Below are 12500 nucleotides of genomic sequence, written 5' to 3' on the forward strand. Positions count from 1 at the left end.
TGTTACACAAAAATCTTTAATAATTTCCGTATTTCGAAGAAATCGATCACACCAACAGCATATCATCCATGTATACAATCAATATGAAACTTATTCGTAAGCGGAACTTTCATTTCGAACAAATATTTTTCATATCATATGTGAAGTCGATCGAAAAACGACTAAGTCCCAGACGCTCCGGCGACACGATACGTACCAAACATAATATTATAATATCATCATTCAGACGACCCTATCGACTATATCATATTTATATTGACGATATACGACATCCATATAAAAATTATAAATACCAATGGCATCGTTATAGATGTGAAATAATATTTTTATATCATACACTTGGAAAAATTTCTAAGTCCAGTCATTACACGAACCGGGAGGGTGTTACACAAAAATCTTTAATAATTTCCGTATTTCGAAGAAATCGATCACACCAACAGCATATCATCCATGTATACAATCAATATGAAACTTATTCGTAAGCGGAACTTTCATTTCGAACAAATATTTTTCATATCATATGTGAAGTCGATCGAAAAACGACTAAGTCCCAGACGCTCCGGCGACACGATACGTACCAAACATAATATTATAATATCATCATTCAGATGACCCTATCGACTATATCATATTTATATTGACGATATACGACATCCATATAAAAATTATAAATACCAATGGCATCGTTATAGATGTGAAATAATATTTTTATATCATACACTTGGAAAAATTTCTAAGTCCAGTCATTACACGAACCGGGAGGGTGTTACACAAAAATCTTTAATAATTTCCGTATTTCGAAGAAATCGATCACACCAACAGCATATCATCCACGTATACAATCAATATGAAACTTATTCGTAAGCGGAACTTTCATTTCGAACAAATATTTTTCATATCATATGTGAAGTCGATCGAAAAACGACTAAGTCCCAGACGCTCCGGCGACACGATACGTACCAAACATAATATTATAATATCATCATTCAGACGACCCTATCGACTATATCATATTTATATTGACGATATACGACATCCATATAAAAATTATTATAAATACCAATGGCATCGATATAGATGTGAAATAATATTTTTATATCATACACTTTGAAAAATTTCTAAGTCCAGTCATTACACGAACGGGAGGGTGTTACACAAAAATTTTATATTTCCGTATTCGAAGAAATCGAATCACACACCAACAGCTATCATCCACGTACCATCAATATGAAACTTATTCGTAAGCGGAACTTTCATTTCGAACAAATTTTTTCATACATATGTGAAGTCGATCGAAAAACGACTAAGTCCCAGACGCTCCGCCGACACGATACGTACCAAAACATAATATTATATATCATCATTCAGACGACACTATCGACTATATCAATATTTATATTGACGATATACGACATCCATATTAAAATTATAAATACCAATGGCATCGATATAGATGTGAAATATATTTTATATCATACACTTGGAAAATTTCTAAGTCCAGTCATTACACGAACCGGGAGGGTGTTACACAAAAATCTTTAATATTTCCGTATTTCGAAGAAATCGATCACACCAACAGCATATCATCCACGTATACAATCATATGAAACTTATTCGTAAGCGGAACTTTCATTTCGAACAAATATTTTCATATCATATGTGAAGTCGATCGAAAAACGACTAAGTCCAGACGCTCCGCCGACACGATACGTACCAACATAATATTATAATATCATCATTTCAACGACCCTATCGACTATCATATTTATATTGACGATATACGACATCCATATTAAAATTATAAATACCAATGGCATCGATATAGATGTGAAATAATATTTTTATATCATACACTTGGAAAAATTTCTAAGTCCAGTCATTACACGAACCGGGAGGGTGTTACACAAAAATCTTTAATAATTTCCGTATTTCGAAGAAATCGATCACACCAACAGCATATCATCCACGTATACAATCAATTGAAACTTATTCGTAAGCGGAACTTCATTTCGAACATATTTTTCATATCATATGTGAAGTCGATCGAAAAACGACTAAGTCCCAGACGCTCCGCCGACACGATACTACCAAACATAATATTATAATATCATCATTCAGACGACCCTACGACTATATCATATTTATATTGACGATATACGACATCCATATTAAAATTATAAATACCAATGGCATCGTTATAGATGTGAAATAATAATTTCATATCATACACTTTGAAAAATTTCTAAGTCCAGTCATTACACGACCGGGAGGGTGTACACAAAAATCTTTAATAATTTCCGTATTTCGAAGAAATCGATCACACAGCATATCATCCACGTATACAATCAATATGAAACTTATTCGTAAGCGGAACTTTCATTTCGAACAAATATTTTTCATATCATATGTGAAGTCGATCGAAAAAACGACTAAGTCCCAGACGCTCCGCCGCGACACGATACGAACCAAACATAATATTAATATCATCATTCAGACGACCCTATCGACTATATCATATTTTATATTGACGATATACGACATCCATATAAAAATTATAAATACCAATGCATCGTTATAGATGTGAAATAATAATTTTATATCATACACTTGGAAAAATTCTAAGTCCAGTCATACACGAACCGGGAGGGTGTTACACAAAAATCTTTAATAATCCGTATTTCGAAGAAATCGATCACACCAACAGCATATCATCCACGTATACAATCATATGAAACTTATTCGTAAGCGGAACTTTCATTTCGAACAAATATTTTTCATATCATATGTGAAGTCGATCGAAAAACGACTAAGTCCCAGACGCTCCGGCGACACGATACGTACCAAACATAATATTATAATATCATCATTCAGACGACCCTATCGACTATATCATATTTATATTGACGATATACGACATCCATATTAAAATTATAATACCATGGCACGTTATAGATGTGAAATAATAATTTCATATCATACACTTGGAAAATTTTCTAAGTCCAGTCATACACGAACCGGGAGGGTGTTACACAAATCTTTATATATTTCCGTATTTCGAAGAAATCGATCACACCAACAGCATATCATCCACGTATACAATCAATATGAAACTTATTCGTAAGCGGAACTTTCATTTCGAACAAATATTTTTCATATCATATGTGAAGTCGATCGAAAAACGACTAAGTCCCAGACGCTCCGGCGACACGATACGTAACCAAACATAATATTATAATATCATCATTCAGACGACCCTATCGACTATATCATATTTATTGACGATATACGACATCCATATAAAATTATAAATACCATGGCATCGTTATAGATGTGAAATAAATTTTATATCATACACTTGGAAAAATTTCTAAGGTCTCATTACACGAACCGGGAGGGTGTTACACAAAAATCTTTAATAATTTCCGTATTTCGAAGAAATCGATCACACACACACAGCATCATCCATGTATACAATCAATATGAACTTATTCGTAAGCGGAACTTTCATTTCGAACAAATATTTTCATATCATATGTGAAGTCGATCGAAAACGACTAAGTCCCAGACGCTCCGCCGACACGATACGTACCAAACATAATATTATAATATCATCATTCAGACGACCTATCGACTATATAATTTATATTGACGATATACGACATCCATATAAAATTATAATACCAATGGCATCGTTATAGATGTGAAATAATATTTTATATCATACACTTGGAAAATTTCTAAGTCCAGTCATTACACGAACCGGGAGGGTGTTACACAAAAATCTTTAATAATTTCCGTATTTCGAAGAAATCGATCACACCAACAGCATATCATCCACGTATACAATCAATATGAAACTTATTCGTAAGCGGAACTTTCATTTCGAACAAATTTTTCATATCATATGTGAAGTCGATCGAAAAACGACTAAGTCCCAGACGCTCCGCCGACACGATACGTACCAAACATAATATTATAATATCATCATTCAGACGACCCTATCGACTATATCATATTTATATTGACGATATACGACATCCATATAAAATTATAAATACCAATGGCATCGTTATAGATGGAAATAATATTTTATATCATACACTTGGAAAATTTCTAAGTCCAGTCATTACACGAACCGGAGGTGTTACACAAAAATCTTTATAATTTCCGTATTTCGAAGAAATCGATCACACCAACAGCATATCATCCACGTATACAATCATATGAAACTTATTCGTAGCGGAACTTTCATTTCGAACAAATATTTTTCATATCATATGTGAAGTCGATCGAAAAACGACTAAGTCCCAGACGCTCCGCCGACACGATACGTACAAAACTAATATATTATATATCATCATTCAGACGACCCTATCGACTATATCATATTTATATTGACGATATACGACATCCATATAAATTATATACCAATGGCATCGATTAGATGTGAAATAATATTTTTATATCATACACTTGGAAAAATTTCTAAGTCCAGTCATTACACGAACCGGGAGGGTGTTACACAAAAATCTTTAATAATTTCCGTATTTCGAAGAAATCGATCACACACAGCATATCATCCATGTATACAATCAATATGAAACTTATTCGTAAGCGGAACTTTCATTTCGAACAAATATTTTTCATATCATATGTGAAGTCGATCGAAAAACGACTAAGTCCCTAATGTTTCATACATAGCCATTATAAAATGTAAAATTAAAAAAAAAAAAATTTTTATTTCACATGTTCTTTATATTTTATTATTTATAGTATTTTAATTGAACATATAATGCCATTTATATATTAGAAATGTATAAAATACGAACTTTTAAAATTTTTGTAATACACGAACCGGTCCCAGATTTACCGAATGTCAATTTCTGGCCCTCGCATATATAGGAGGTGGCGGCGCGTGTGGTGGGTCCGCGTCGTCACGTTGCGTACTGTAGGTTGATAGGCGTCGAAGGGAGTTGGTTATATGAAAATATCACATCGTGCAATAGATGTTGATATAAAAATATTATCACATCGTATATTCGATGTTGATAATATAATAAAAAAAAAAAAAAAAAATATCTCATCATTTCTTTGATGTTGATAAAATATGTATGTGAATGATGATAATGAAAAATGAAAAATATCTCGTCATATCTTTGATGTTGATATAATAATGAAAATGAAAGTATCTCATCATATTTTTGATGTTGATAATATATAAGAGACACAAAAAAAAAAAAAAAATTTTTTTTTTTTAATTTAAAAATTTTTCGAATGAAATAATTGTACGTACGTGTACGTACGTTTGAATGATGAAAAAGTACGCTTCGAGAAATCCTCCTAATAACCTTCTTCCGTCGACAAAAACTTCTCTGTGTTGACCGCCGACGGTCGTCGCGTAGTACTTAGCTATACATATCACGATGTGTTTCACACAACGTTTTATAATGGTTAGTATGAAGCGTGATCGTTCTAACGGGGTCGTATTGTACAAAATTTGCTTCCGTCGTGTTGCGCGTAAGTGTGACCGCCGGAGACAATCCCTTAGTAGATAATCCGCCCGAAATAGAATCTATTGGTACTAGATCTCTCTAACACCGTGCGATGATACCGATGTTTGACGTGTCGTATTTGTTAACGCATATATGACAATGTTAACCGATATTAAAGGTGTACGATCTCGTTATAAAAGTAACGATCAACAATATGAAACTTTTTGATGCGTTCAAAATGTTTTCATAATAAATATATATATATATATTATAAAATATGAATTAAGAAAGAGAGGAGGAGGAGTATGATATAAAATGTGTGTGTATATTTCAAAGAAAATATACAAAAATAAATAAATAAAAAACAAAATAATAATCAGGCCACCGTTACGTGCCCTCGCTTCCTATACCACAATATAAGAGCGAACGCGTACGATGCGCTCTCGATTGAGAGTTAACTAAAATTAGCTAGCTCCCTGGTTGATCCTGCCAGTAGTTATATGCTTGTCTCAAAGATTAAGCCATGCATGTCTCAGTGCAAGCCGTATTAAGGCGATACCGCGAATGGCTCAATATATCAGTTTGGTTCCTTAGATCTTACTCAGTTACTTGGATAACTGTGGTAATTCTAGAGCTAATACATGCAATCAGAACTCTGACCAGTGATGGATGAGTGCTTTTATTAGATCAAAACCAATCGACGGAGGGCCTCGCGTCCGAAGTCGTTAATTTTGATGAATCTGGATAACTTTTGCCGATCGCATGGTCAAGTACCGGCGACGCATCTTTCAAATGTCTGCCTTATCAACTTTCGATGGTAGTTTCTGCGACTACCATGGTTGTCACGGGTAACGGGAATCAGGGTTCGATTCCGGAGAGGGAGCCTGAGAAACGGCTACCACATCCAAGGAAGGCAGCAGGCGCGCAAATTACCCACTCCCGCACGGGGAGGTAGTGACGAAAAATAACGATACGGGACTCTTACGAGGCCTCGTAATCGGAATGAGTACACTTTAAATATTTTAACGAGGAACAATTGGAGGCAAGTCTGGTGCCAGCAGCCGCGGTAATTCCAGCTCCAATAGCGTATACTAAAATTGTTGCGGTTAAAAAGCTCGTAGTTGCATTTGTGCGCCGCGCTGTCGGTGCACCGCATCCGCGGTGATACTGACACGTCTGCGGAGCATATCGTCGGAGCCGGCGGTAAAACGCCGGTTCAATATCAAAATCCTATCGCGGTGCTCTTCAGTGAGTGTCGAGATGGGCCGACAATTTTACTTTGAACAAATTAGAGTGCTCAAAGCGGGCTCAAAACGCCGCTTGAATATTTCGTGCATGGAATAATAGAATATGATCTCGGTTCTATTTTGTTGGTTTTCAGAACTCCGAGGTAATGATTAATAGGGATAACTGGGGGCATTCGTATTGCGACGTTAGAGGTGAAATTCTTGGATCGTCGCAAGACGAACATCAGCGAAAGCATTTGCCAAAGGTGTTTTCATCAATCAAGAACGAAAGTTAGAGGTTCGAAGGCGATTAGATACCGCCCTAGTTCTAACCGTAAATATGTCATCTAGCGATCCGCCGACGTTATTACAATGGCTCGGCGGGCAGCTTCCGGAAACCAAAGATTTTGGACTCCGGGGGGAGTATGGTTGCAAAGCTGAAACTTAAAGGAATTGACGGAAGGGCACCACCAGGAGTGGAGCCTGCGGCTTAATTTGACTCAACACGGGAAATCTCACCAGGCCCGGACACCGGAAGGATTGACAGATTAATAGCTCTTTCTTGATTCGGTGGGTGGTGGTGCATGGCCGTTCTTAGTTGGTGGAGCGATTTGTCTGGTTAATTCCGGTAACGAACGAGACTCTAGCCTGCTAAATAGGCGTCGTCATTTAGGTGTGAGCGATTTCGGTCGTTCAACTCACTGACGGCGTATTAAAATTCTTCTTAGAGGGACCGGCGGCTTCGAGCCGCACGAGATTGAGCAATAACAGGTCTGTGATGCCCTTAGATGTCCTGGGCCGCACGCGCGCTACACTGAAGGAATCAGCATGTTCTCCCTGGCCTAGAGGCCCGGGCAACCCGTTGAAACTCCTTCGTGCTGGGGATTGGGGTTTGCAATTATCCCCCATAAACGAGGAATTCCTAGTAAGCGCGAGTCATAAGCTCGCGTTGATTACGTCCCTGCCCTTTGTACACACCGCCCGTCGCTACTACCGATTGAATGATTTAGTGAGGTCTTCGGACCGACACGCGGTGGCTTCACGGCCGTCGGCGTTGCTGGGAAGTTGACCAAACTTGATCATTTAGAGGAAGTAAAAGTCGTAACAAGGTTTCCGTAGGGGAACCTGCGGAAGATCTTAACGTTATATAACATCCGATATCAAAGCGATATCAGGATGATTATGATAATATTATATATCCAAGTAAAAAGAGAGACACATATAAAAATATATGATGCAAATTAAAAAAAAAAGAGATGAAAGGGGCGGCATCTCAATAGAAATTAAATATATCTCAAAATAATATATAAATGAAAGGAAAATAAATAATATTAAACAAAAAAAAACAACTCTACACAAGCGTGTTATGATGTTTTTGAATGAATAAAAATATAAAGATGTCAGGGCGGGACATCAAAATAAAGAGACACACAAAAACATACACTCGATTACGCCTAGCGTGTTGTCGTTGTTGTTGTTTGTGATGTTAAAAATAAATAAATAAATAAATAAAGAGAAGAGATATATAAGATGTGAAGGGGCCACATCTAAAAATAAATAAATCTCCAAGGAGATCGAAATAATATTATGATGATGATGATGAAGGAGAGGAGAAAAGATACGAAATTTAAACGATTTGACGGATAAACGGATTCATTAGCGTCCCTTCCTTTCCGATACGCACATATGCACTGTATGAGCATACAATTTATATACTCTTGATGTATATATACGTATATGTTAAAACCAGATAACGTTGTAACTCGAAAGCGATATACTAGATATCATGATTCATCCTATGTTTCTTAACTCTGGTAGATCTCATTTGACATAGACCGGTAAGAATCCGCGCCGCGAGTCTCTTGACGACTACTCAAGACCTTAATAAGTCTAGTCCGAGTTCTGTTTACTTGGTTGGATCAAGGGCGATTAGAGTGAACGTATAATCTGGGCGTTGAAGATAACATGCTGTGGTATATAGCGCTACTATCATTATCTTGTCATTTCGTTAATTCGTTAGGGACACTCTGAGTTTTTTATGCGGTCCGGTGGATTAGTTGTTTACCGTACGTTAACCACACGGGTAAATCCGGTGGGTCGGTTAGTCCACTTGAGAGAACGTGGTGTGATACGTTTCGTTTGTCATGTCGTTCGCGTCTTTCTATATTATATATCAACATATCACATGTCAATGTGAAATATGTATGTATGTATAAGTAGATTTGATCGCGTCCGTAGGCAATATGAGGCGTATTGCAGCGTTATATAAATGGCAACACCCCCTATATGCGCACGATTGCCCTCTTTGTTTTTTTTTTTTTTTTTAAAAAAAAAAGAAAATTTAAATGGTGAGCGTCGCCGTACACATGATATATTTATAAAAATCACTACCCTGAACGGTGGATCACTTGGCTCGCGGGTCGATGAAGAACGCAGTTAACTGCGCGTCATAGTGTGAACTGCAGGACACATTTGAACATCGACATTTCGAACGCACATTGCGGTCCGTGGAGAATATCCAGGACCACTCCTGTCTGAGGGCCGGCTGTATAAAATAATACACCACACTGTTCCATCACGGTATGACACCTCATAACGCACGCGAACACAGAAAGAATTACATCCATCGCGCACAGACTCGCACATATACGCCACGGAAGTGTCGTTGTGTGTTCGTAGTGTGTGTGTGTATGTTTGTTCAGTTCGAATTATGTGTATCGTAGTTTTGTTGTTGTCGACTGTGCGAACATATGACGGTTCCGACGACTGCTAATGATCTTTTTATTCTTTTTATTGTTCTCTTTCTGACGAGACACAAACAGCACGAGAACACGACACACGCACAAACACGACGTCGTACCGCACGCGCGTGAGCGCGAACGCCTCCCTCTCGTAGTATACAGAAAAGACTATGATATCTTATTATGTGTCATTATACGAATCGGAGTTGTCGCACTCGTCGTAGTCGTCGTCGTCGTCGTCGTCGTTGTCGTAGTCGTCGTTGTTGCTGTTGTGACCCATCATAGTGAGAGATTTAAATTGAATTATTGATTGTTTGCAAGTTCGTTTGTCCGTTTAAATATTATATGAGAAATATATATATACACACACGTATATGAAGACTATGAAACATTTTTTCATTGTGTGAATATATCACATCGAAGTCGCGTGAGTGTTGTTGTCTGTGTATATGGTATGTATATATTATATAATACACCAACGATACTTAGTTACGCCTCGATCAAACAAGTGACACGAGATCGCATCTAGCGTCTGAGCATATATAATATGTGAAGACGGAAACGCACGACACCCGCACAAAAAAATATGAATCTTTGTATGTGTTGTGTGTGTGTGTGATACGCGCGATGTTTTGCTGCAGAGAGCGTGATCCTTGCTCCCATCGTTGATCCGTTGCTTTATGATTATGATAATTGTGAAGCGATACGGTGATGTGAGAGGGTAAGAGAAGGTATCCGATGCTCTTTCGTATGCGATTACGTCGTCGTCGTTATTATGCACTTACACATCTACGTCTCTGATTTCAAGATATTTTTTTTGTCGATGTATGAGCGTTTTATGTTTTCTGTGTCCGATCGTTGTGCGTTTCTATTGTGTCGTTAAGGTCTGTGTTATAATAATATTATATATATATCGTGGACGTGGACATCGAACGAAAACAACGCAATATCGCGCCTTCGTATATATGTGTGATATGTAATAAAACGATGAAAATCGAATTTGAGTGTTTCAAATATATAGTTATTCAATGTATGTGTTGTGTGCAAAAAAAAGTAGGCGGACACGACGTCCGAAGAGTGCATCGACGCCGTTTATGAAACCGAAACACTATCACAATCATATATTGTGTGTGTATAATTCGCGCAGACACGAGTACGTGAATCGTGCAGACTACCACACTGCGTGTGCGTGTGTGTGTATGTATAAACGTACTCGGTGTGTGTGTGTGATCATATCGCACATTATTATATATGTATGTAAGATTCGTGTTTTAGTTTTGTGGCGTCGTAGCGCTGACGGATATCGCGTCTGCCTCGTTTTTTTATCGTTGGCCTCAGATCAGGGAGGATCACCCGCCGAATTTAAGCATATTAGTAAGCGGAGGAAAAGAAACTAACTAGGATTTCCTTAGTAGCGGCGAGCGAACAGGAAACAGCCCAGCACTGAATCCCGCGGTTGTAACGATCGCGGGAGATGTGGTGTTCGGGAGGTTCCGCTTTCTCGTCGTCGCCGCTCCTGTCCAAGTTCGTCTTGAACGGGGCCGTTTTCCCGTAGAGGGTGCCAGGCCCGTAGCGACGGAGCGAGACGGCGAGAGGGACACTCCTCAGAGTCGGGTTGCTTGAGAGTGCAGCCCTAAGTGGGTGGTAAACTCCATCTAAGGCTAAATATTACCGCGAGACCGATAGCGAACAAGTACCGTGAGGGAAAGTTGAAAAGAACTTTGAAGAGAGAGTTCAAGAGTACGTGAAACCGTTCAGGGGTAAACCTGCGAAACTCGAATGAACGAACGGAGAGATTCATCGTCGCTCGGCGGCGTACGGGCGTCGCGCCTCGATGTCGTGCTTGCGTCACGCAAGTGGCGTACGGCATGACACGGGTCGCGTCCGTCGACGTTCGCCGAAGGCGTGCACTTCTCTCTTAGTAATACATCGCGACCCGTTCGATGTCGGCATAAGCGCCGTTCGGGAGTCCAATCGTCGCGTTCACGCGTGGCGGCTGGACCGTGACGGTGGCCTGCCGGCTGTCGGACGGTAGTACAAAATCGTACAATATACGAATCGCGCACGCGTCTCAAAACGCGTCCGGCCCGACGCAAGCGTGCGCCGCATACAGTCTCTGTCCTGCCCGAGTGCGGATAGGGGCGCGGTGCTGCTGTCTGTCGCCGCCGTGCTGTCTCGGACTGTGCGCGTATCCGTCTGCGATGATTCATTTTCGGGCACTCGCAGGACCCGTCTTGAAACACGGACCAAGGAGTCTAGCATGTGTGCGAGTCATTGAGTTGTTTTATAACACAAAACTGAAAGGCGTAACGAAAGTGAAGGTGAACGCTTGCCGTTCGCTCAGGGAGGATGGAGCGTCGGTCTTGATCGATCTCTCGCACTCCCGAGGCGTCTCGTTTCCAATCCGTGAATGCAGGCGCGCTCTGAGCACAGATGCTGGGACCCGAAAGATGGTGAACTATGCCTGGTCAGGTCGAAGTCAGGGGAAACCCTGATGGAGGACCGTAGCGATTCTGACGTGCAAATCGATCGTCGGAACTGGGTATAGGGGCGAAAGACTAATCGAACCATCTAGTAGCTGGTTCCGTCCGAAGTTTCCCTCAGGATAGCTGGCGTCGATAATTAACAGTCCCATCCGGTAAAGCGAATGATTAGAGGCATTGGGGCCGAAACGACCTCAACCTATTCTCAAACTTTAAATGGGTGAGAACTCCGACTTACTCGAACGATGAAGTCGGAGATCTGATGACGGTGCCAAGTGGGCCAATTTTGGTAAGCAGAACTGGCGCTGTGGGATGAACCAAACGTAGTGTTAAGGCGCCTAAAAAACGCTCATGGGACACCATGAAAGGCGTTGGTCGCTCATGACAGCAGGACGGTGGCCATGGAAGTCGGAATCCGCTAAGGAGTGTGCAACGACTCACCTGCCGAAGCAACCAGCCCTGAAAATGGATGGCGCTGAAGCGTTTTGCCTATACACTACCGTTACCGGCACGTGCGACGTTGTACGTTTGCGTCATTAAGCCGTAACGAGTAGGACG

The 12500-nt window shown here is 39.7% G+C and overlaps 3 non-coding genes across 3 annotated transcripts in view; all 3 read left to right on the forward strand.

Moving 5' to 3' along the window:
- The first annotated feature begins 5965 nt into the window (after nucleotides 1-5965).
- On the forward strand, nucleotides 5966-7859 carry LOC133319842 (small subunit ribosomal RNA). The gene has a single exon (XR_009753330.1). It is a non-coding gene; the product is annotated as a small subunit ribosomal RNA (ribosomal RNA).
- Nucleotides 7860-9106: 1247 nt separating this feature from the next.
- LOC133319850 (5.8S ribosomal RNA) lies at nucleotides 9107-9262 on the forward strand. The gene has a single exon (XR_009753337.1). It is a non-coding gene; the product is annotated as a 5.8S ribosomal RNA (ribosomal RNA).
- Nucleotides 9263-10788: 1526 nt separating this feature from the next.
- Nucleotides 10789-12500, forward strand: part of LOC133319843 (large subunit ribosomal RNA) — a 4020-nt gene continuing 2308 nt past the window's right edge. The window contains exon 1 of the ribosomal RNA XR_009753331.1: nucleotides 10789-12500. This exon is cut by the window's right edge and continues 2308 nt beyond it. This is a non-coding gene — a ribosomal RNA (large subunit ribosomal RNA).

This window comes from Danaus plexippus, chromosome 30 (genome assembly GCF_018135715.1).
Source record: "Danaus plexippus chromosome 30, MEX_DaPlex, whole genome shotgun sequence".
Classification (NCBI taxonomy): Eukaryota; Metazoa; Arthropoda; class Insecta; order Lepidoptera; family Nymphalidae; genus Danaus; species Danaus plexippus.